The sequence below is a fragment of the Sarcophilus harrisii genome, chromosome 6, assembly GCF_902635505.1.
Source record: "Sarcophilus harrisii chromosome 6, mSarHar1.11, whole genome shotgun sequence".
NCBI lineage: Eukaryota > Metazoa > Chordata > Mammalia > Dasyuromorphia > Dasyuridae > Sarcophilus > Sarcophilus harrisii.
Window position 1 is genome coordinate 195,462,029 of NC_045431.1, and position 25,857 is coordinate 195,487,885.

The 25,857-nt window shown below is 39.1% G+C and overlaps 10 non-coding genes across 10 annotated transcripts; 3 read left to right on the plus strand and 7 right to left on the minus strand.

The window, feature by feature from the left end:
* Window positions 1-787: 787 nt before the first annotated feature.
* TRNAT-AGU lies at window positions 788-861 on the minus strand. The gene has a single exon. It is a non-coding gene; the product is annotated as a tRNA-Thr (tRNA).
* Window positions 862-8,244: 7,383 nt separating this feature from the next.
* TRNAT-CGU lies at window positions 8,245-8,318 on the plus strand. The gene has a single exon. It is a non-coding gene; the product is annotated as a tRNA-Thr (tRNA).
* Window positions 8,319-22,641: 14,323 nt separating this feature from the next.
* On the minus strand, window positions 22,642-22,715 carry TRNAN-GUU. The gene has a single exon. It is a non-coding gene; the product is annotated as a tRNA-Asn (tRNA).
* Window positions 22,716-23,327: 612 nt separating this feature from the next.
* TRNAN-GUU lies at window positions 23,328-23,401 on the plus strand. The gene has a single exon. It is a non-coding gene; the product is annotated as a tRNA-Asn (tRNA).
* Window positions 23,402-23,833: 432 nt separating this feature from the next.
* On the plus strand, window positions 23,834-23,905 carry TRNAA-UGC. Its single transcript has one exon. It is a non-coding gene; the product is annotated as a tRNA-Ala (tRNA).
* A 647-nt stretch (window positions 23,906-24,552) lies between these two features.
* Window positions 24,553-24,625, minus strand: TRNAA-AGC. Its single transcript has one exon. It is a non-coding gene; the product is annotated as a tRNA-Ala (tRNA).
* A 451-nt stretch (window positions 24,626-25,076) lies between these two features.
* On the minus strand, window positions 25,077-25,149 carry TRNAA-AGC. Its single transcript has one exon. It is a non-coding gene; the product is annotated as a tRNA-Ala (tRNA).
* Window positions 25,150-25,246: 97 nt separating this feature from the next.
* On the minus strand, window positions 25,247-25,319 carry TRNAA-AGC. Its single transcript has one exon. It is a non-coding gene; the product is annotated as a tRNA-Ala (tRNA).
* A 173-nt stretch (window positions 25,320-25,492) lies between these two features.
* Window positions 25,493-25,565, minus strand: TRNAA-AGC. The gene has a single exon. It is a non-coding gene; the product is annotated as a tRNA-Ala (tRNA).
* A 97-nt stretch (window positions 25,566-25,662) lies between these two features.
* Window positions 25,663-25,735, minus strand: TRNAA-AGC. The gene has a single exon. It is a non-coding gene; the product is annotated as a tRNA-Ala (tRNA).
* Window positions 25,736-25,857: the final 122 nt, after the last annotated feature.

Here is a 25,857-nt window from a genome sequence, read left to right on the forward strand (position 1 = left end):
CGTGAGGTAGGTACTACTTAAAGTAATTAAATAATTAGAGTAATTACTTAAAAGTAAAGTAAAAAGAGGAAAACCGAGTCATTTTCATTTGCTGGGACACATTTCCCGGATTTAGGGGATAGAATGCATTTGAACAAAAGGACGAGGCACTGCACTCACGCACGGTTAGAGAGCGTCCCTGCTCCTGCCCTGAGACAAAAATAGGCCGTGGAGGACAAGGGAAGGTAGACAAGATGCTGCCAGGTTTAATGCAGACAAGAAGTCAGATCGGGAGCCCTGAAAATACGCGGCCATTTATGGAGCAGGCTCCCTTTTCCTGGGGTCTGCAATGGTTTCCTTCTGCCACTTAGCGGAAAATAGAAGAATAACACCTTTCTATTGCAAATTCTCTTTCCTCCCTGGCCCACGGAGACAATCGGAAGCCCATTTAGCCCCGTTGTGGGCTCGTGGAACCCCTCAGGCGCTCCTCGCTTGTTTTGCTTTGATAAGGAGCCAGGAAAGAAATTGCTCCTTCTGTCGGTCCCAGGTACCGGGAGGGCCAAGCTAAAAGGCAGAAAGTGGTGGGCGCCTGGGGGTGCCCCCGCCTCCTCTCTAGCTTAAAGGGCTCAGTCTCGCAGTTGGAAGAATCCTCGGACAGTCTGGAGTTCCAGCCGGGTTGGAGCGCAAAGCGCCCTTGTCGGAGGAGTGAAGCGATTAAATTATTGTCCACGATTTCCGAATTCAAGATGTATCATTTCTTAGTGGCCCCGCCCGCCCGCGAATCGGGGATGGGAAGTTTTGAAAAGAAAGGCCCCGCTGGGATTCGAACCCAGGATCTCCTGTTTACTAGACAGGCGCTTTAACCAGCTAAGCCACGGAGCCCAGGTAATTAACGGTCTTGCGTCGACCTAGAAAAGCGCGTAGCTTGTTCCTATCACCGAGTAACAGCGGGGACTTCTGAATCTGGTACCGAAATACGTTCTTTCACAATGTTACTCCTTCTGGGATACTTTGAAAACCACAGAATTCAGCCGCCACACGGGAGGAGCTGCATGTAATTTCTCCCTCTTTCCTTCAAGAGCCTCTGGCGCCCCCCGGAATCATAGCATCATTTTAATCGTAGGGAGAGGAAGGTCCCTTAGAAAAAGTGCAGTTCAACTCATTTTGTCTTTACTGCGTTCTGGACCAGTGACAATCCAGCAGCTACTTTTTTTTTTAACTTAAGTGAATTAAATCTCCAGGAATAGGAATTAAAAATCTATCTGAATATCTTGTTCTTTGCGATTTCTAATCTAATGGGTTAATTGGGGGGGAAGGGGAGAAGTAGCAGTGGAGAAAGGGTAAAGCCAGAAATAATGGCAATGTCAAACCTAAAAGCATCAATGAAATTTATTTTTTTAATCCAGTGTGTATATAATGTCTTTTATAGGATGGCAGATTTAGAACTGTAAGGGAACTCAGATTACCCACTCCCATCCCTTCGTTTTCTAGATGAAAAACCTGAGTACGAGATAGGAGAATGGATTTGTTCAGTCTAAAGAAGAGATTAAGTGACAGAGCTGAGATGTTGGTAATAAAAAAAAAATGAGAAAAGGCCATCAGCATTGTTTGTCACTTTATACAGATGTGTAACAAATAACAGACTAGAAGGGCTTAAAATTATGGTAGACGGCAAACACTTGATTTACTGGTCAATGAGATAGATTGATCATCAAACAGTGTCAGTTTAGAATAGAAATTCTTTTGCAAAATCTTATAAAACAAAGAATTCTGGGAGAGTATGATTAGTATTACCTCATAAATTAGAGAGAAACAATGGAAGGTAAAATCTATTTGTTTGTGACAACCTATCTCACCCAGTCTGCAAGTGCAGTAATCATCCAGGAATACCCCAATAGTGATCAACAGGGAAGGTTTTACTTGTCCTATTTTTCAGAGCTGCCTGATTCACCCCCTGTTGATACAAGCTGCAGTTTTTTATGCTGCTAGAGTTTACCATATTGATATTTATGCTATTCGAGTTCACCATATTCGTGTGGATAAACTAGCAGGCTTTTGCTCTATTTCCTCTCAGCACTGGAGCATTCAAGCAGTCTACCAATTTCAGCCAACAGAGTAGCAGAGACTAAAGGCCAACTTGGATTGTGATCTAACTAAGCAAAGTCACCCCAAGGGAATTTTAGTTTAAAATCCAAGGAAAACAATCAAAAGGAGGAAAATGGAAAGTTTATAACAAACTTTTTTTCAACTATCAAGTATAGTGGAGCTGCCATACTTGGGCTAACAACATAATCCATGTCTTTTTAGAAAAACTAAAAATGGTACTAAAGAAAACAAAGTTGGGAAAAGCAAGCAGATTATACCAAATATACAGAGAGGAAATTTGTAAAATTTGGTAAATAAATTGGTAAAATAATTATGAAGGCCCTGAAGTGTAGATACACAGGATGTCTGACAGGCAACAAATCTTATCGGAACTTATTAATTGAATCTTATTCATACCAAAAGAAAAAAATTAATCTGAGGGCACATTAACAATTAGGTACATATATACCTATTTGATTTGCTATTTAAAATTTATATGAGAATTATTCTTACATGTATAGCTGGAAGTACACTTACCAATATTCCCCTGACATTTCCCTTATTTTTCAATAAGTTTATTTCCATAAAAGATATTGAATCCAACCTAGAGACTCCATGGAGTCAAAAGATTAAAGGTTTAGTTCATTGATGTAACTTTCTGGTTGCATAAATGCAAAACAGCCATGAGAAGTTCCAGTTTCTCCTTCAGGTTTCTGCCTATTATGGGCACAAAGTTAAAGAAATTATATTCAACCTAACTAAGGCTACATATGTCCTCACTAACTTTTTTTTCCCAATATGGCTAAGTAAATTTCATTTCTGTTTACTAGTAAATATCCCATCAGTGTTTCTTTGCCTTCATGTGTGATATACTATAGAGAATTCCCTGACCTGCTGTATAATCATGATAATAACAATAATAACTGCCAACGTTTACATAGCACTTTTAAAAGTGCTTTACAAATATTTTTATTTCAATTTTACAACAATTCTAGGAGGTTGGAACAACTGGTATCCTCATTTAACAGATGAAGATATTGAGGCAGAAAGTTGGGGAGTGAACTGCCCAGGATCACATAGCTAGTAAACGTCTGAAGCTTCAGATCCAGTACTATATTTACGTTAGGACACCTTGCTACCATGCAAAGAAGGTATCCATATTTCACAATAAACTAAATATTTGCCATCACAAATTTGACTGTAAGATGTAGAGCAGAGGTATCAAACACGATACCTCTGAGCTGCCCCACAACATTCCCTAGTTCTGCTACTAAGCAGATTAAAATGCAATTGGGAAATGTTTAGTGAAATAAAATAAAATATAATATAACATGATGTTAATATGTGGTTTCTTAAATCAAAATATGTAATTTGCAGGAATCCTTATACATAATTTAGTGGTTTCCCATTTTTATTTTAACATTTGAAAATTAAGTTGAAATTATATACAAAGTTCTCAGCACTATCTGTTTATTTAGTTGAGCTCGGATCTACTAACAAAGTAGGTCAAAGACTACCTCAATAATACAAAAAACCCAAGTGAAGGATAACAAAGTATTTTATAGCAGTTAACAAGATGACAGAGTAAAATTGCAAGCTACGAAGACATGTATTCTTCTGTTTGGCCATTGATGACATGATCAGAGTTGAGATTACTTTATTTGAATCTCCCCTTCTGAAACCTCTTTATCCACAGTAAAGATATGTGGTTGATGTTAAAAGACAAAGGTTGTCAGGCAATGGAAGTAGTCTTCAAATAATTAGAGTTGATACAATATTTTTGAGATTTCTCTAGAAAGTGGGAGATGGGTAAAATTTAAAAGGTGGAAGTAATTACAAAACACAAACTTGACCTTTACCCAAGTTTCTGTGGAATGTAGATGGTAGGTAAAGTTTACAAGGGAAAGAACCAAGAAAGAGAATATTAAACTGGCTTGATTAAGTCTTAGCAAAATACAATCAGAATCAATTTTCAATCTTACAATACTAGGATTATGGAGAATTCAAAGTCCCACTGTGCTTCCTTAAAAGCTCTCTTTCAACAAGGTTACTCCACTCCCTATAACATAATTATTTGATATACATTGAAAAGAATGATCTGATTTTAACAAATTCCTAATCATGTACATCAGAGCATGTTTTTTAAAGGGAGAAATATGAACATTACGACAGGAAATCTAGCACAGATTCCAAACTGAAGAGGATTTTCTTAAATAGATTATCAAGTCTTCCAAATGCACTTCTTTGTAGCTGACATCATGCTACTTATTATCCACAGCTTTAGGACATTACAGAGCCTCTCAGAAGAGATCTATAATCATTCAGAAATCTTTGTCCATCAGTATGAATGTCTGAGACAGACAAATGGATAAAGTGAATCCAAGATTATACAAGAGCAGAGTGGATTCAGTTACCTTCAGGAAATTTCAAAGGTCTTATAATGATCCCAAGTTTCTTCCAGAAACAAACAAACAAAAATTTGTACTATCAATATTCTAACATTTTTGTTAATTGGCAGCAAGACATGGAATTTGGTAGATTCCAAAGAGCTGAAAACAATTATTCATAGTAAGGGAGAGCAGCATATAGAGAGTGTGAACAGGTAACAAAAGTAACAAAAGAAATGACTGGGCCTGTGAGCTAATAAATGTGAAATCCTGAAGAGACTTCTAGACAACTATTTAGGTCTTTAACCATTAAAAATAAATAAATCCAAAGTGTTAAGGATTGAACGGGGGCAGCTCTTTAGTCATTGCAGGCAGATGAGCATTGCTTTTGAGTTTGCCTCTCCCTATGGAGGATATGAGCATTAAATTTCAGCCAAAATAGCTGGGTTTTCACCCTAGCTCTACCCCAATTTTGCTGAGTGGGCCAAGCGATGGGAAGTAGAGACTTTTCCACTTTGGTCATCAATTTTATCATACTAAAATGAAGGAGCTAGAGTAGTTGATCTTTAGGCACTCTCACAGCCCTACATCCTAAGATTCCATCTGCCTTCTGTTCCTCACCCGAGTTTCCCCTCTGTTCCACATCGCCTTTGGACACTCTAGGTTAGCCACATATTTCCTAATGTGGCAACCATTACCAAATGCAACACCTCAGATGTAGAGTGACAGTGACAGAGTAAAATGATGGGGATTGCTTCCCTAACCACCTGGGATAGCTTCTGAGCAATGTTAGGGGGCCTGAAACAAGCTAGGTTACAAATAGCTTATGAAAAGCCCTATTAGGCAGTAAGTATTGATACATAGGTAGTATCCTCACTCCTTCTCCCTGATCCTCCCTTCACTAGAATTTGGGATCCAAGAAACCTGCAAAAATGAGGAGTTTTCCACACCTCTCATGTAGAGGGCTGAAACTCCAAAAAGGTGTGCTTGAATCAGACAACTGAGCACTTAAGGCCAATTACCTATTCGATGTGAGGTAATGACTCTATTAGTATATATTTGGGTAATGGTTCTCCTCATCATTGGTGCTTGCTGAATGTTTGGTGTTACAATAATCTTAGGCAAGGATTGGGGGGGGAGGGGGGAAGAAGAGGCCAGAGTCACTTGATGGCAGGACAAGGAGGAGAGAGACTGGAGACTCGGAGACTCCAGAATCCAGGATGGATTTTTGACAAGCCTCATGGCAGTTTGCTTGCCTCCTTTACTCCTCCCCCTAAAGAGCAAGGACTTTGATTTATCCTGACTTTGGCTGACCCTGAAGCTCTTCAAGGAATTAACCAAATCTCTACATTTTCACATTAAAAATGACAGCTTACTTCTAGCCTAACATTCTGAGCTAGTGATTCCTACCCCTATCCTTACCCCTAAAAGAATGGATATATTTGCTAGGGATATTTGTTTAAATTTGGTCCCAGATATTTCTGGGAGATCTGTGAAAGTCTAACATTAGTCTTCCCACTTTAATTAACTCTCCTCCAACCCATAGTAGAGCTGAGTGGAAGGAAGGAAGGAAATAAGAAGAAAAAGAGAAAGAAAGAGAGAGAGAGAGAGAAAGAAAGAAGGGAAGGAGGGAGGGAGGAAGAAGAAAAGGAGAAAAAGAAAGAAAGAAAGAAGAAGAAAAACAAAGAAAGAAAATAAAGAAAAAAGGAAGGAAGGAAGAAGAAAAAGAAAGAAAGAAAAAGAGTAAAGAAAGAAAGAAGGAAAAAGAAAAAGAAAGAAAGAAGGAAGGAAGAAGAAAAAGAAAAAAGAGTAAAGAAAGAAGGAAGGAAGGAAGAAGAAAAAGAAAGGAAGGAGGAAGGAAGAAGAAAAAGGAAGGAAGGAAGGAAATAAGGAAGGAAGGAGGAAGGAAGGGAGGGAGGGAGGAAGGGAGGAAGAAAGAAAGAAAGGGAGGAGGAGGAAGGGGGGGAGGGAGGAAGGAAAGGAGAGAGGGAGAGAGAGAGAGAGGGAGAGAGAGAGAAAGGGAGCTAAAAAGAAAGAGAGAAAGGGAAGAAGAGAAAGAGAGAGGGAAGAAGGAAGAAAGGGAGAGAGGGAGGGAGAGAAGAAGGAAGAAAAAGTCTCTTCTTTAAAGGAGAATTCTCCTTTGCTGTCATCTATATTTCTGAACATTAAGATGCAACAAACTGCTTATGATTTCTTTCTCGGACTTTGTTATAACAATAAAATATAAAATAAAATATATTTTAAAGACTTAAAAACAATAGAGAAGACATAGGAAAAGAAACTTCTAGAGTTTTCTCTCTTCCCGGGCCCTCAAACGTGGATGAAGTGAAAGGAAACAAGGCTTCAAGTAAGTAAATAATCCAACAAGCATATTCAATTTACTCCTAGAAAGAAAGGGAGGGGAAATGTTTGTCACTGTCCCTCCCCATAATTTGAGTATTGTAGATCTTTCTCATTCCATATATTATGCACAGGTAGTTCCCCATAATTTTTTGAACAAGAGAAAGATAATTTAAACAGTTACATGGAGGGTAGATTGTAAAAAGAAGTGATGGGAAGGATAAAGCCAATCAGGAATTATTAGAGTTAACCAGGCTACTTACACCATCTTTCTCCAAAACAATCAATTGCATTCGCATAAGATGGGAGAAGGCCTGGCTAAAAATTCATGTAAAAATGAGATTTTGATGGAGTTCAAAAAAGTGTGAGTCCCCACTAATGTGTTGACAATGCAGCCAAAAAAAAAGTACCACAGGATGCAATAGTAATCTGTACTGGTGTATGCACTTCTTAAATGGTTCATTTATTTCTAGCTGCCACGTATTGAGACACGTTGATACAAACAGCCACAAAAGGAGCAGAGAGAAAGGGGACAAGAAACCATCCTAAAAGATGACCTGCTGAGGAAATGTTCTGCCGGCAGAAGGCTTAAAAGAAAGCAAAGGATGTAGCATTGGACAAAGCAGTAGAAGCTGTCCAACCCAAAATTTTCCTTATTTACTACTTAAAACTCAGGCTCATGGAAGACTAAACAGGTGGCAGGGCAGAGATAGAAATCCGTATCCTTTAACTAGGAATCCTGTGTCCTTACTGCTTCCTCTGTCTCTCCTTGACATGACAGCTGTCTTCAACTATTTGTAGAGCTTTGAAATGAAGGGAAGACAAGACATTCCCGGAGACCAGGACCCGTAGCACTAGGGGAAAGTTGCAGAGAGGCTTAGAAGGGGGACCGTTCGTGAGCATTCTCCCCAAATGAAATGAATTACACGTGTAGATGCCGCATCCCTCCGCCCAGGAGGGACTGGATTTAAGTCACTAAGTTAAAAGGTTATCTAACGCCGTTTCTTCATTTTACAGATGAGGTCATCGAGGCCCGGGATGTCTCCGAAAACCGCTCGGGTCTCTCGGAGTGTACAACGGGGCTGCAGACCCCAGCGTGTAATAACTAGGTGCAAGCCGAAGCTGCGCTCGCACTTGCCAGGGGAGCTGGGGAAGCGCCAGTCTGTGCTGCCTCCGACATCCCTTCCAATCTCGAGACTGTGTTTATTCACCGAGAGGGCGAAAGGGAAAAATGGAATCCGCAAGCGATAGTTTACTTCCTTCTGGGTGTGAGATTGTCTTTCGACAAGCCTTCAGCTCAGGGCGGGAGGGAGTGGAGAAAGGGAGTCGGAATGATTCCGGAGGAAAAGATGGGAAAGGATCCCCGCCGGCTTCTCTAAATTGGACGCGAACAGAAAGGCTGCTTTCATCCACATTTCCTCTCTTTTACAGATCCAAAAGGACGCAGTTATGTGGCTCCGTGGCTTAGTTGGTAAAAGCACCTGTCTCGTAAACAGGAGATCCTGGGTTCGAATCCCAGCGGGGCCTCGGGTTTTTTTTTCCCCCCCAAAGATTGCACCTGTTTTGACACAGAAAAGACAGATATACAGATACACAGAGTTTGATTGGAATATAAAATGTGTAAAAAAAGGAATAAAAACAAGTGAGTCAAGAAAGTTAAGTTGGTTTCAAGCTACTGAAGGATTGAATGTAAAAGTTAATGGGAAGCTGTAGAAAGTTTTAAAGAAAAGGCAAAATAAAGCTTTTCCATAGGTAAAAAAGGTTATTCTGTGGCAGACCAAGTCTGGGAGACTCCTGGATCTCCACAGTTCATAATTTCAGATCTTATTCTTCTCTAATCCTCACCAATAGCATAATCACTTATGGTTGTGATAGAACACTCTTGTGCTATGAGAAATGATGAGCAGGATGCTCCCCCAAAAAACCTGGAAAGACTTACATGAACTGATGCAAAATGACATGAGCAGAACCAGGAGATCATTGTTTACAGTAACAACAATATTGTATGGTTATCCACTATAAATAACTTAGCTGTTAGTCTCAGCAATGCAATGATCCAAGACAACTCTGAAGGACTTATGAGGATAAGTGTTGTCCATCTCCAGCAAAAGACCTGGTGGAGCCTTAGTACAAATCAAAGATACTTTTTTCATTACCTTATTCTTCCTGGGTTTTTTTGTCTGTGTTTTCTTTCGCAGCATGACTTAAATGGAAATGTTTGCACCAGTACACATGTGTCAAATTGCTTGCCTTCTGGATGGAGACAGGAAGAAGGAGAGAGAGAATTTGCAACTCAAAATTTGAAAAAGGAATGTTAAAATAAAATATTAACAGTAGGAGGAAAAAAAGCTTATTCTAACAGCAGCTGGAAGAACAGATTGGGTACCAAGGGAAAGCAAGAAGAAAGGCCTGATAAAAGGCTCCTAGAATGACTAAGGGATAGAAATAAAGCTCTGACTAAGGTAATTGTTGTGGAACTGTTGAGGAAAGGATGGATTCCAGAACAATGAGAGAAATTAAATTAGCAGATCCTGGGAATTAGAAATGAGAGATGAGAAAAGAGAAGAATCAAAAGTCAGCTACAACTCCAATACTAATGATGGGTCTCCCAGGTCTCCAGAATTCATGATTTCAGATATTATCCCCCTTTAATCCCACCACTTTTGATCATCCATCCTTTTTCTGCCTCTGAGACATTACCTTTCTCTATTCTTTAATGTGTCTGTTCTTTCAAGAATGGGTCTTTGGCTAAATTTTCTTCTCTCACCATATCTCTAGTAGTGAAATGAGAGGTGGTGAATGGTGGTGCTATGGAGAAAAAGAGTGAAATAAAAAAAATGAAGTATGAGTAGAAAGGGTAAATAATTGCAATGATTTGGGGAAGTTTGGTTTGAAATTGAAGGTTATCTAAATGATTATGTCACGTAGACCATTGGTGATATGGGTCTAGCATTCAAAAATAGAATAAATTGAATTTAATTCAGCAAGCATATAATAAGAACCTATTTACTGTGTGCCACAAACCACAGTTGGAGCAAGTGATACAAAGGATAACCATGGTTCCAAGGCCAAATATATGAGATTCTCTCCTCATTGGTGGAGATGAATGACTTAATGCCTCAATCCTGCATGAGAGAGGGACATCTGAGGCTCCTCTGACATCCAGTTTAAAAAGAGAAGATGCAAGATGTCAATCTCTTTTCAGATTGCTGAAAAGAAAGAAAGACTCAGGGAAGAAGCTGATATTAGAGAAGTCGGAAGTCCTGTTGTGTCCCTATCCCCAGCTTGCCACACTAGAGACTTTGCAGAATTTTCCCCTTGGGTAAGATCCAGGACTCTCTTGCTTGAGCAGAGACATCTCAATCCTAATGGGAAAGCTCATTCAATCTGTGTTATCTGGAATGTATTCTCATACGTATACTTTCTCTGATTTCTGTTTTGCTCTCAATTTAGATAAATAGGCTTTTTGATATTTGCTAAATATTTTCAATGTCAATATTGTGAACTGGGACTGGATGGAAAGGGAGTCAAGCTTGGATGTATAGCTTAGTCCCTTCACTTTCCTTTTAATGAATATTGATGAGACATTTAATTTGAATCTTATGGTTATTTTCTCCTTATTGAAAATATTTAAAGGGACAAATAGATCTAATTGTAACCCAGTAGTTTTTTGCCTCTGGTCCCAATCTCTAGCTTCACTTCCTATCAGGAATTAATGTCTCCTATGGGGAGAAGCTTTGAATTACATCAGGACAGTTAAATTACAAAAGAAAAAAAGTAAATAGTTCCCTAGATAGATTATATTCAATATGGAAAAAGAAACACACACACACACACACACACACACACTCCTAAAAAGTATCTCTAAACACTTATGTAAGAAACAACCAAGTTGTGAAATAATCCAACCATTCTGGAGGGCAATCTGGAATTATGCCCAAAAGGCTATAAAAGGCATATCCTTTAACATAGCAGTGCCAGTCCTGGGTCTGTATCCCAAGGAAATCATAAAAGAGGGGAAAGGATCCACATGTGCAAAAATGTCTGTAGCAACTCTTTTTGTGGTAGCAAAGAATTGGAAAATGAGTAGATACCCATCAGCTGGGGAATGGCTGAACAAGTTGTGGCATATAAAGGGAATGGAATATTATTTTTCTATAAAAAATGATGAACAAGCTGATTATGGAAAGGCCTGGAAAGATTTACATGACTGATGCTGAGTGAAACAAGCAGAACCATTAATACATTGTACACAATAACAGCAGAAATGTGCCATGATCAACTATGAAAGACTTGGTTTTTCTCAGTGGTTCAGTGATCCAAAGCAATCCCACTGGACTTTGGACAGAAAATGCCATCTGAATCCAGAAAAAGAACTAAGGAGGCTGAATATAAATCAACACATGCTATGTGCAATTCTTTTTTTCAGTTTTTTTTCTCTCTCCCATGGTTTTTCCCTTTTGCTCTGATTTATCTCTCCCAACATGACTCATAGAGCAATGTGTGTTAAAAATAAATTTAAATTTAAATTTAAAAAAAGAAACAACTAAAGAAGTTCCTCTTAAAATAGGGATACATGTTCTAGAATTTACTCCCTTTGAGAGCTGTCTAGGGCACAAGGTACAAGAAGATATAAGAACTCAACTAGAGTCATTTAAAATTTGTCAAAATCAAGACCAATTCTTTCTGAATTCTCTGCTAGAAAACTATCCACTGTAGGGGCTTCAGGGAATTGTTAAACCTTCATTTCCACCAACTGCACTCCTTAGATTTGGATTCATTGTTATCATGCTCCCAGGAAATCTCTTCACTACTAAATTCATCATGCTGTGAGATTTAATCAGTTTTAATATTCACCCTCTTCATTACTTTCTGCCCCTCTAATTGGAGGACTGGCAAATAACTCCTCTCAAATCCTCTATTTAAGAAGAATTCAAAAAGTTTTTATTTCTCACCAACTTCATGAAATAGCTTCTAGATTATACCATGCTTCTGTACTAGTTTCCACCTTCCTCACCCTCCCATCCCCTTCGGTTTTCTTTTGTGGGTTGTCTTTCCCTATTAGACTACAAGCTCCTTGAGGGCAGGAAAACTGTCTTTCTTTTTCTCTTTTGAATACCTAGAGATCAGAACAGTACCTGGCACATGGTAGGCATTTAATATGTGTTTTTTGACTGACTCCCAATTTAATCAATCCACATTTATTAAGCATCTACACTCTGTCAGGCACTGTACTAAATCTTAGGAATACAAATAAGAAAAAGAAAAACAGTTCCCCTGCCCTCGAGGAGTTTACGGTCCAAAGAAGGGAAACAACATGCAAATAGCCATGTACAAAGAAGATAAATAGGGAGTAACTTCAAAGGGAAGGTACTAAAATTAAGGAGGATTGAAAAACATTTCTTGTAGATAGTGAGACTTTAGCACTATAAACAAAATAAATACCAAATAACATAGCAGAAGAAAAGAAGTACTAAACATATGAGGGAAGAGGGTTCTCGGGGGAAGCATTTGAGCTATTCCTTGAAGGGATTTAGGAATTCCAAGTGTCAGAGGTGAGGAGACAGAGCAATCCAGCTATGGGCAGGAAATGAGATGGAGCAGATGGGGAACATTAAGTCAGCCATTTTGGATCTACAATGCTGGTAGGGGAAGTAATTTGCAATAAACAAGAGAGATAAGTAAGAGCCAAATGTATAAAAGCTTTAAATGTTAAACAGAAATTAGATGTTATCAGAAAGTGCAGGAAGCTATTGAACCTTCTTGACAAGGAAATTGTCCTAGTCACACTGCTTAAGGAATATTAATTCTGACAGCTATCAGGACCCTAGTCAGAGATTTGGAAGTCCTCATGATAAAAGTTGTAACCATGAGATCGTGAAATCTCCAGATACTGACTATGGAGAACATAACAACACTCCCCTTTAAAAGGTATGACTAAGAAAGCAAAAGAGTCAGCCAGCCTGTTGGGGAGATAAAGGAAAGCATGTTCAGGGTATTTTAATTTTCCTTTATGAAGTTTAGGTGAAATCACAACTATACCAGGCTGAAACAACATGGACCAGTGTCTGGATATAGGACAGAAGGAATCTTTAGTGGAGAAGGATATAGTGTCCTGGGACCCTGAGTCCAGTAGTGATTCCTTAATATTAAATTTCTTTTTAAAAAAAAATTAATCACAAGAGTAGAGATGGGACAGTGGTGTGACCCTGTCACCAAGAATTGAACCCTAAAATGGAAGAAAGCAGGGAATTCTGACCCCCAGTGAATGGCATTATTGTTCACAAGAAATTTCTTCTGATGGTTGAAGAGTTTCCTCCCACACAATTTCACCTTCTCAAAATAAAATAAAATTCAACATTGCTTCACTGGCATCTCAGATTTCTCAAAATTGAGGAAATGCTTCCAACTTCCCAAAATAATTAGGGGGGAGAAATGCCCTAGAGAGTCCCTGGCAATGGAATTCAGTGGTTCAGAAGCAGACAGACAATGAGCATTCAAAGGTCTAACATTGCTCTCTGGGAACTGAGTTCAAGGTAATAGGAAGGAAACTTGGTAATTTCAGTCAGTGGGATTCATCAGGCTTGGATTTGATGAGGTTTAGATTTGGAGTACCCAAATGAAATTAGGGTTTCTGGTGGTCAGGGAGTTAAATGAGGTCTAGTGGCAGGTTCAGGGTTCAGGGAGTCAAATGGAGATCCCTGCAATCTCTGTGGATTCAGCGCAAGGGTGGGGAGTTTTGGGGAACTCCCTTCTGGTGGCACAAGAAGTCCCCTGTAAAGCAATTTAGAGACCAGAAAACCTAGATGGATAAAAGAGGTTTATTATGGGAACTGAAAGTAAGGTTAAAGTCTGGTTAAGGAAATAGGTGAGAGTAAGATAGAAGGCACTGGAAACAGTATTTCAGTGGTCAGAGTCCCTTGGCGTGCCAAGCATAGGACTGGCCCGTTTGGAACCTCTGCAAAGAGAGCATTTTAGTTTGGCTCTTTTTATAATGAGAGATTTAGTAAAGCGGGCCTGTGGGCGGAGTCCCAAGTTGCCTCAGATCCAGTGGGGGCTGGGACAAGCCTGGATCTCTGATTGGAATTCAAGGGATGCTTTTGACCAGGATTTGTGAATCAAAGGTGGAGGTTTCCTAAATTAATAATGCATCAGCCAGGAGGGGCTGGGAGTAATCTGAATCACAAATCAATCTGAAAGGATCACAAATCAGTTTCTTAAAGGGGCCACTACCTGCTTCAGGTTGACAATGCCATTCAAGAGAATAATAAATGAAAACTGGGTTGAGAACAAAAATAAGGTGGGTGGGAGAAAGGCTATGTTTGTCTCTAAGATCATAATAATTTACTGCCAAGTAAATTATCCAGAGCATTCTGGAATCTCCTGCTTCCATTTTCCTGAAGTCTTCAATGTTTCTCAGTGAATAGTCTATCCTTAGCCTTCTGATATCCTGAAATTCTTAGAAATTTAGCTTTGAAGGTCACACGTTGGTAAAGGAAAGGAAATATCTGTGATCAGAATATGTGACTAATGTGGGTTTTCTTCTAAAGAAAGCTATATTTGGCTCAAATGCTGGAGCTTATTTTGAAATAAGAGTTCAAGGCCCAAGACCTGCTTGATTTTTGAAATTCCCACAAACTATTCCTTGCATCTGTTCAAAAGCTGCATCCTACTCTAATAGACCTAATCTTTGGGAGAAGGAAAAACTGATGCTCATATCCAAAAACTAATTTGTGTAGTGGTTTAGACTTCTCCTCTATCATATGAATATTCAGTCTGCCTAATGTCCAAGAAATGGCCATCATAGTTCTCAAGCTAAATGATGATAGGGTTGATAAGCATCTCCAGACCTTTAAATAGTAAGACTGACATATATCAATGGGCTTAATAAAAAAGCATGAGACTAGAGGAATATGAATGGGACATAATAGAGATGCAAAATAAAATGAACAACAGAAAGCAGAGAAAATCAATGAGGCGTTACAAAAAATGTACATATCAGAAGGATGTTTGGTATTTATAGCAGCTCTTTCTGTGATGACTAAGAGTTGGAAATCAAGGGACTGCCCATCAACAGGAAATGGCTGAGCAAGCTATGGTATATGATTGTGATGGAATATTATTGTATGATAAGAAATGAAAAGCAAGATGATTTCAGAAAAACCTGGAAAGATTTACTTAAACTTGTGTGAGATGAAAAGATGAAGAACTTACAAGATGAGTATTATATGAACCCCACCTTGTTTGTTATTTCCCTGTGTCCTGCATAAGCATAATATATGCACACATATTTACTTAACAGTAGTCAGTGACATTTCTCAGTGACATTTATTTGACATTTATCAATATTTAGTCTATTAGCTTGACTACTATCAGCTTGATTATCTAAAGCCTGAAGGCCCAAGTTTCTGTTTCCTAGAAATCAGGTGATTTCAGGGAAACTGAAACCTTCCACTCCAATCTTTCCTGGTAGCAAAACCAATTATATGCCCCACACCTCTCAATGCTCTCTAATTTGTGATGTAATTTCTGGTAAAATCTATAAAAGCTGTGTGTATTCACTGATTCTTCAGCTCTCCTGCTGTACTTTCACTTTCCTTTTTTGCTCATGGCTGGACCACCCACTTCTCATGAGATTCTCTAATAAACAATTTTCTGCTTTCTACTTTGAGTGATCTCTGAATAGTCATTTTGAGTATAGGTCTTTTACGTCCCACACAAACTGATGCAAGATCTGAAGTGAGTAGAACCAGCAGAACACCCCCATCCCTCAAAAAAGAAGCTATCATAGGAAGGAAGATACAACAGCACTGCTGTAAAAGCAAACAAAACAAAAAACTAAAACTAAAACCTATAATCAAATATCAACAGCAAAGATATGGAAACCAACCAGTGAACTATAAAAAGTTCACTCTAGTAATGGCTCAACTGATCGATTTCAATCATCATGGGTGAGACCCAACATTTTCTCTTATTGTCTTATACAGTTTTCATCAAGAACAGTTCCTATAGGATGCTAACAGTTTCCATGAGATGGTGAAGATGTGATCCCCCAATGAAAAGAAAGGTGGTCAGTTTGACTGTGTATCTCAGCAGTGTAATATGAAATATGATTATATTCCACTTAGCTCTCAATTCAGAGAATGAATTACTCACACTGCTTTGTATAAAAATGAATCACATTACTCTGTGTAAAAATGAATTGCTTACACTGCTTTTTGTATAATCAATATTGGAGGATGCAGGCATCGATCCCACTACTCACATGCCCTACCACTTGAGCTAATCCCCCATCTCACATAGCTCCCTAACAAGTTCACTTTCTCCCAGATGGGGAGAGAAGTAGTTTCGTACAAGTGGCAAATCTTTCTGAGGCAAGAAACACAACTAAGAACCTGGTGAAGAACGATTGATATTAGACCTAATCTTTGAGTCTTGTCCTCCCATTATTTCTCCATTTCTTTTTCAGGCCCTTTCTTTTTGTCCTTGGCCCACAAGAGAAACAGAGTAGAGAAAGAGAGCTAAAAGTCACAATTGATTTGGGTGGGAAGGATTTCAATGTTTTACAAAATGATATAAGGAAGTCCTAATAACTCCTTCTTGTACTTAAAGTTTTAGTTATTGTAGTACAAGAGGATTTGGGACAAATAATTGAATCCCAACAGCAACCTCAAACTGGAAACAAACCAGTGAATTTATAAATTCTTTTACTGGCCCAAACAATCTATTTCAATGGACATGAGTGAAAAGTGAGTGAAAAAACTCTCAAGTTTGCTCATCTTTGCAGTTCTCAGCAAAAAGTTCCCACAAGATGATGGTGAATTACTGCCCTGCTTCCTGGAGAAAAGAAATCAGATATTCTATCCTGACTGACATTGCTGTTATAAGAATGAAGGGGAAGTTGGAGACTAGAAAGTCTCTGCCCTTTAGCCACTCCCTACTAAATGTGAAAGAAATCAAAACGGGAGGATGTGAGCATTGACCCTACTCGCACTTACCCACTAAGCAAACGTTCTACATCTGAGCTGATCCCCCCTCTAAAAAGATCATCCCAATTTCTCCTACACCTGCAGGTGGAGGAGAGGAGAAAGGAAGCCAGTTTATGTTTCATAAAAAGTAACCCTTCATTGTTATGCCAAAGTTCCCTTTTAATGTGGTGACCCAGTTCCTCCAATTGTCCTGTTTAGTTATTCTGCCTTAGATTATAACCTTTCCTTCTCAATGTTTGAGATAAAGGTTTTATAGATATTCCTTAATGTTTAACAAGATAAAGGTTTATCCATTTTAGATGTCATTAGAATATCAGTAACCTCCCTCCATTAGGTTATTCCCCACCTAGGTCCCTCCATTATATCATTGTTCTTGTTATTCCATAAAAAGCTTGCTACCCTGTGATTCGAGGCTAGACTCTTTGAGATGATAGTCTCGTCTAGCCCTGGGATCAACATGGATCCATTGGTCCCAGTATTTCTCTCCATTTAATAAACTAATTTGAATTGGTCTCTAATCTCTGTCTTGCTCAGTTTCTTTGGCATTACATCCTGAGGGAAGAGCAGGAGTTTGGAGAGAAAAAGATTAGTGTTGAGCTATCACTTAAATCAGAGAAGTGGAGAGGACAGATTAGGAAACTAGCTATACTCTGAAGACAATGGAGGAATGGAGCAAGTAGAATAGGGACTCAAAGTTCCTATTACCCTAATCTCCAAGCAACTAACTAGATATTGGAAAGGGAACTATTTCCAGCCATTTTTCCTCCAAACTTCAGTCACATCTTTGGGTCTATTTTGGAGGTGGCTATAACATTAAGGCTGGCCTACCTACCTCCTTTCTCTGATTTCCTGCTTTCTTAAGACTCCACCATCTTTCTGCACATCACTTTAAGCTGATTCTATGTCCTCTCCATGTCCCCTCCTCCCCACACTACTACTGCACTGACTTTTGTATCCGAATCTTAAGGAAAGCAGAAGAGGCTTCTTCAGATTCTGAGTCAGATCTCTAGTAATAATTCCCAGATTTCAAATGAACTGTTTCAGTGACCCCCATGGACCTACTCCAGTAACTCCAGGATCCCTTATCAACCTCTAAGATGAATCAAACCTTTGGCACTTTGAACTAAAATGTTTAGGGAAGACATCTTTGTACAATTTGTAGAAGAGGAAGGATCATGATAAAGTGTCTTATCAGGAAGAAAGGAGAAGTTGAGGATAAAGGAAGGAAAGGGAAATTTTGTGAGAATTATTTCTTTGGGTAAATTATCTGCCCAAGAAACAGTCTCAGAAACAGCCAGATAAAAAAGCTCGATTGAGGTCAGTAACGATGTCCCAAACCTCTCCAACACTGCTTCAATAGGAGTCTGCACCCAACAGCTCAGAGTCAGATGAATCTCTTTGCTCTTCCTGGGCTCCAAGGTTTATTTGGTTGAGTTTTCTCAGGATCAGTGTCTCTCTTTTTCTTTCCCTTTTCCTCTTCCTGCCTATGGCAAATTGTCATTGGGTTCTTTGGAGAACGAATCTGCTTTCGTTCTCTTTACATATGGTAAGATGCCCAGACCTGGACTTCTGAGCTGCTGGACAAGAGGCATGATGGTCAAACCATTCCATGGTTTTATGGAATAATAAGAACAATGACATAATGGAGGGACCTAGGTGGGGCCTTTTCGAAATAATTCTTGGCCCATTACATTCTGTAAAAGGAGCTCAACATATCCAAAACCCAATTTATTTTCTTTCTCCCTAGTCCTACTACCCGCCCTGCTTTCATTTTTTGGGTCCATGATAACACTATTCACTTAATGTCTGGAACTGATAACATATTTTGCAATCTTTCCTCTCCCTCACCTCTTACATCCTATCAGTTACTAGGCCCTACTGAAGATCCATTTTTTTGGTTTTCTCCAACAATGCTCAGAAGCAGCAAAGGAATACAGGACAAATCATGTGATTGGCTTGTCCAGGCATAAGATTTTCCAGGTTCAGAGTGCCAGAAAGTCAGGATAACAAAAAGGTACTATGGCAGTTCTTAGTGTAGCATTAAAGTGATCAAAATGGATTGTTTGTAAGCAAGTAAAATGTTTTAAAATAATAATTTTTTGAAATGCACATAATATGTAAAAAAAAAAAAAATTGTTTATTTTGGGCTTTAAATTCTCTCCCTCTCACCTTCCCCTATCCTCTTATTGAAAATGCAAGCAAGTTGATATAGGTTACACATTTGCAATCATGGAAAACATATTTCTATATTAAACATATTGTGAAAAAAGACAGACCAAAAAGAAAGAAAAAACTCACTATAAAAGCTAAAGAAAGTAAAAAATAGTATACATCAATGTTTATTTAGACTCCCTCAGTTCTTTCCCTGGAAGTGGAGAGCATTTTTTTATCAAAAGCCCTTGGAATTATCTTATATAATTGTATTGCTGAGAATACCTAAGTCATTTGCAATTGATTATCATACAATATTGCTATTAGTGTTCTTCTGGTTTTGCTCACTTCACTTTGTATTAGTTCATGTGATCTTTTTAGGTTTTTCTGAAATCTTCCTGCTTGTCATTTCTTACAACACAATAATATTCCTTTATAATCATATACCACAACTTGTTCAGCTACTTCCAAATTGATGGATTTCCCTCAATTTCCAATTCTTTGCCACCACAACAAAGAGTTACTATCAATATGTTTTCTCTTTTTAAAAATCATTTTGGGCTACAGACTAGTAGTGGTATTCCTGTTTTAAAGGGTATGTGTAGTTTTATACAACTTTCAGCACAATTCCACATTTTTTCTTAAGACTGTTTGGATCAATTCATAACTCAATCCACAATGCATTAGTGCTCCAAATTGTTTGAATTTACATATTTCTGGTCAATAATGATATAGAGCATTTTTTCATATGACTACGGGTAGCTTTTATTTCTTCATTTGAAAACTGCTTGTTCATACCTTTGGAACATTTATCAACTGGGAAATGATTCGTATTCTTATAAATTTGACTCCATTCTCTACAGAAATTAGACCTTGATCAGAGACAGTTCTTGTTAGGGGAGGAGAGGGGAATTCCCAGCACTTTCTAGCTAATTTTGGTTGCATTGGTTTTGTCTGGGCAAAATCTTTTTAATTTAATATATTCAGAATTATCCATTTTACATTTCATAATGCTGTCTGTCTCTTGCTTGGTCATTTTCCCCCCTTTTCCATTGATCTATATGAGCAAGTGAAATTAGATAAGATCTCCCTTGTGTTTACCTGAATGGAATTCAGAGGTACTAAGAAAATGGGGGATAGACTTGAATTCATTCCCAAAGCATGTCTCATATTTAAACTATGACACAAATTGTACTATAATTTATTAGGATAGTGAATCTTTCGTGTACTAGTGTTAGTAGAAGCAAAGGAAATTTTTTGGCTGTTTGTTTGCTTAAACCCCTGGTTCTTTTGGATGAGTAAGCACACTAGTACATTTGAAAGTTTTTGGGGTGAGGTGAAAGGGAGAACAGAAATTCAATGGTTTCAGTCTACGTAGTCATGATTTCTCAATCTTTTTTGTTGTTTAACAGGTTATATTCCAATTTACTGGAGCAGTAGGTTAGTATTTGTTATATTTTGTGCGTTGTGTTATTGTGAGAAAATCATTGAGAAAGGCGAAGATGCTACAAAAATGTGAGTTGTTATTTCCAAGTGATGAACCTTCCCATCTTCTTTGAGAATTTCTCAGGGGAAAAAAAAATACAGTTATGAGATTTGACCACAAATTTTTTTAAATGTAATAATCCCGTAAAAGTTGTCATACTTTCATACTGCGGATCATTAGAAATGTCATTAGGCTTAAATGGAATTGCAAAAAGGTGCTATTGTCATTAATATACAATCTTAATCTTGGAAAATAATTCACAATTAATTTACTGCTGCTCCATGTCTTAAGCAGGAAACTATTCATGGAATAACCCAGATCTCTCTCACCCAGGTTCTTTTTCAACTCAATTCATGAAAAACTCCCTCCCTCTGTGATAGCTTAATTTCTTTGTTGGATCACTCTCATTTACAGGAAGTTATTCCAGAATCCTTGGACAGATTTCAAATATTCCCAATTAGGAAAGGATTGCGGCTCCCACCCTGGACAATCACTGCGTCATCAACCAGCCTCGAATCAGAGTGAAAAGTGTCCTCAAAGGAAGCTCAAAGGGGAGCTTCACTAGCAGCAACCCAAATGATAGTCAGAAGCAAAGTCTGACAGAAAAGTTTCAGGGACAGTTACTACCAAGTGTGCTCAGAGACACAACCAAGTAAATTGTAGAATCCCTTCCACTGCTTCTGCCCATTCCCATATTTATCTGTTTCTAGGGATCTGCATGAACAATTCTTTCTTAAGTTTCATTTTCCCAATTGCTCAAAATAAACTACTTTTGTTGTGTTGTTGTTGTCCCAAGCTGGGATTAACGTACTGAATTGTAAGGTGGAATGGTGGAGGTGTTGGATAACAATAGATAGCTATTTTCGAACTTAGACTATCCCTTGGAACAGGGAATAAAATCGTCACTTTAGTCAAGGGATTAGAATTTACTAGCAATGGGTGGAAGTTCTGAAATGGCAAATGTAAAGTGGCTGTCAGGGAAAACTTGCTAAAAATTACAACAAACGATGAATACTGGGAGTTTGTGTAATGGTTCCTCCCTCTACACACACCCACACATACACGCACACACACGCACGCACACACGCACATGTACACGCACGCATGCACACACTTTCAAGGCGTCTGTCTCTTTCACATTTAAAACTGATCAATTATCAGAAGAATAGTAATATTCTTCAGACCTCGAGATCTGTAGTTTATCATTGTATTGATCAGTTCGAAAGCTTTTTAATATTGTGTCAGTCCTTGAGTAGGACGCCCTAAGCTATTCTGACAAGCAATTTCTAATCAGCCCCTGGGAATTTCTGATGAGATTCGCAGTTTCTAAATGCCCCTGTTCCGGTTCAGAAACAGCCTCAAGGATACTTCTGCAACCTCTGTCTTCCTGAGAGTTCGACTATTCTGTGCTCCTAGCTAGGGGAATGATCATCGGCCTGTCTCTGTTGGCTAGAAGCAGCCTAAACCGATCCTGTGGGTTTTCTAGGACACGGGCCGTTACCCTGCTATATATAACTTGAGATTCTGCTCCCCTCCCCCCATTTCCAATTATCTACCTAACCGCCTCTCCTGAGCGTCTTATAATTTGTTTGCGATTCCCCTCACTGAAGACAGTGATTGATCTGGATCGCGATTCTTTGAGCTTCAATAAATGCCTTACTTTATTTGTTGATCTGATTTTTATACTGGTTTAAGATTGTTACTCTCTACAATGTTATCACTGTATAAATTCTTCACTTCACTCTGTGTCAGTTGCCAAAGGTCTCCCTTTTGCTCTGAGATGGTCCTTTTGGTCGTTCCCTCAGGCATAATAACAGTTCATTACATGTTTGTACCATCATGTGGCCATTCACCAACAGCACAGCCCTGTAATGTTCAGTTTCTAGCTATCATGAAACTCTTCAGGCGCTTTTTAACAGTCGAATACTTGCTCCTCTTTCTGCTTCTGGAGGATTATATTTTCAATGTTTTCTTTCAATGGTTTTCTGTCTCCTCCTCTGTAGCCAGTTCTATAGTTGATTCCAGAGGCAGAAATCCCGGTCAGAAAAAGGACTGTTAAAGAGAAGGGAGAGGAAGAAAAGTCTCTAAGTAGAGGAGGTCAAGTATAATGACTAGTGATTAATGAGTCAGGAGCACCAGAAGACAGGGCAAAACCTGACCCGGTTAAGTACAATGCCCAAGGGGGATGAAAGGTGCTTAGTATTACAATTAATAAAGCAAAGGTCGTCCCTGGGTGGGCTCGAACCACCAACCTTTCGGTTAACAGCCGAACGCGCTAACCGATTGCGCCACAGAGACAACGCTGACTGGGGTATTAGACCAGAAGTACTAAAAGAATTCTCCCCATTTCCATTTCCCTCTTCAGCTTTAAAAAATGAGGATGGTAAAGTTTTGCTAATAGCCTACTAATTGCAGTCATCATTTTGAACAAACATAAACCATAAAATACCAACAAGGAATTTTGATTCCTCCCAATAGACGCGTCTCCCTCTCTAAAACCCCGAGATACAACAAACCAGTCACGAGGATTTCCATTACATTTTCTTCCCCGGAGGGGTCGGGGAGGAGAACTCTTTATTTGACTTTCCTCATTCCCTCCCTCCCTCCTACAGCTTGGGCATCACTAGCTTCAAGATGCTTCCCCACTCCCTGAAACAAGCCCAGTACTTGTTGCTAGGAGATGAGCAGTTTGGGATTTTTCCTGCTTTGACCAAAAGGGAAGGAAAAGGAATCTCAAATGGTAAAATCTGAATTTTCCTTCTTCCTGTGACTTGTTTTCTGAACGTGATTTTTCAGATTTCGAATGTAACTTGGAGGACTTGCAGTCTTACTGGAAGCCCGTTTTCAGGACAAGTAGAACGAGATACAATTTTTGTCCGGATGAATGATTCAATAATGAGCCTTTGTAACGTCTCTGTGGCGCAATCGGTTAGCGCGTTCGGCTGTTAACCGAAAGGTTGGTGGTTCGAGCCCACCCAGGGACGGCAGCTGTTTTTAAAAAGTCATTAAAAGATTTCAACTCAGAGAACATCTTTGCTTAAAACTGTCAATTTAATCATTCAATTAATTTCTCCTCACTCAAAGGACGAAGTGAAGATAAAACAGAAACTGTATATATATGGACCACCTTTCGTTAACCAGCATCTCCATTTGCTCATGATACTATTTTTTTTTCCCCTAGTATTTACCTTGGTTCTCCATGTAACCATTTCTGAGAGCTAAGAGACTCTTCCATAAAACGGTCATAAATGGCTCAACATTTAGGGATAGAAAAGGAGATGGAAAATTCTTTGATCATTGGGATCCAAACGGTATTGATATATCTTCAAGTAACATTATTCATTCTATCTCATCCCTCCAGAGAAAACACATAACATCCTAATTAATGAAATTGATACCATTTTATTTGACAGGTAGGGGATGTAGCTCAGTGGTAGAGCGCACGCTTTGCATGTGTGAGGCCCCGGGTTCGATCCCCGGCATCTCCAGCAGTTTTCTTGTGATTCGTCTCTACAAATTTCCCAGACCCCTTTCCCCTTCCTTCTTTCCCGTATATAGTCCTCCTATCCACGATTTGGGATTTAGAAATGTTGAGGTTTTAGGGATACCCAAAACAAAGCAGTGTCACTGTCCTGCAAGTAAGAGTCCTTTGGAGAAATGCCTCACGTTTACACGAAATGCCTCACGTTTACACGGTCACTGGAAACATCCAGAAGAAAAGGTTTCTGCAGACAACAAATAAATAAATAAATAAAAGGAAAGCTCTCTTTAGCACAGCCTCACTTATGTCTCAAGAAGTCAGATAGAATCTGATAAATGCTATCCTTTCCCTTTGATAGAATCTGATAAATATTATCCTTTCCCCTATAGAGTCAACAGTGTGGTTTTGTTGCCCCTCTCTCCCCCTAGATGTTTCTTTTGCCCCCAGCGCATCTCACTGGTGCATTCTCCTTAAGGTCGAATGTCCAGTTTTAAAATTACGAATGATGTTTCATCGCATAGTTCCTAAAGGAAGGATCTGGAGACCCTGAAGTATATGAAGAGAAGAGGAAAGGAAGAGAACAGCTCACTGATAAAATCCTCAATCTCTCTCTCTCTTTCTCCATTGAGAATAAACAATCAAGGAAATCAAAAATGGAGGATGCGGGCATCGATCCCGCTACCTCTCGCATGCTAAGCGAGCGCTCTACCATCTGAGCTGATCCCCCCACAAAAAAGATCATTTTACAAACCACATCAAACGAAAATCCAGAAGTTGGTGTCTAAACAGATGAGTGAGAGAAGAGTTGTTACCAAGTGATCAATCTTTATGAAATTTCCTGTTTAAAAAAATTTACTAAACACCGTTTGCATAGAATTTACTTAACTATTAACTTACACGTCTCCGACTTTTTCGATAAGAAATGTCCTCACGAGTACAAGAACTGTTTATCTTTAATCCATCTATTGGCGGAGGAGTTCGAGGTGAAGAAAACTGAATTATGCATTTCTTTCCCTCCACATACTCTCCCCCACCCCTCAATTTCCTAAAAGTGTGCCTGCGTTCTCGTCCTTGTAGTGGTCTTTCAATCAAACTCTGACCCCGGTACTCAGACCGAGTTTCTCTAGGCCGATTAATTAACTTTTTTCTATTTCAATAGCTAGAAATCAAGTCAAAAGTGGAGGATGCGGGTATCGATCCCGCTACCTCTCGCATGCTAAGCGAGCCCTCTACCATTTGAGCTAATCCCCCATTACGTTACCCACCTTTTTAGGCTATACTCGGACCGAGTTTCTCTAGGCCGATTAATTAACTTTTTAATTTCAATAGTTAGAAATCAAGTCAAAAGTGGAGGATGCGGGCATCGATCCCGCTACCTCTCGCATGCTAAGCGAGCGCTCTACCATTTGAGCTAATCCCCCATTACGTTACCCACCTTTTTAGGCTATACTCGGACCGAGTTTCTCTAGGCCGATTAATTAACTTTTTAATTTCAATAGCTAGAAATCAAGTCAAAAGTGGAGGATGCGGGCATCGATCCCGCTACCTCTCGCATGCTAAGAGTGGCTAAGAGTGGACTAAGAGTGGCTAAGAGTGGAGGATGCGGGCATCGATCCCGCTACCTCTCGCATGCTAAGCGAGCGCTCTACCATTTGAGCTAATCCCCCATTACGTTACCCACCTTTTTAGGCTATACTCGGACCGAGTTTCTCTAGGCCGATTAATTAACTTTTTAATTTCAATAGTTAGAAATCAAGTCAAAAGTGGAGGATGCGGGTATCGATCCCGCTACCTCTCGCATGCTAAGCGAGCGCTCTACCATTTGAGCTAATCCCCCATTACGTTACCCACCTTTTTAGGCTATACTCGGACCGAGTTTCTCTAGGCCGATTAATTAACTTTTTAATTTCAATAGCTAGAAATCAAGTCAAAAGTGGAGGATGTTGCTCACCTTTTTAG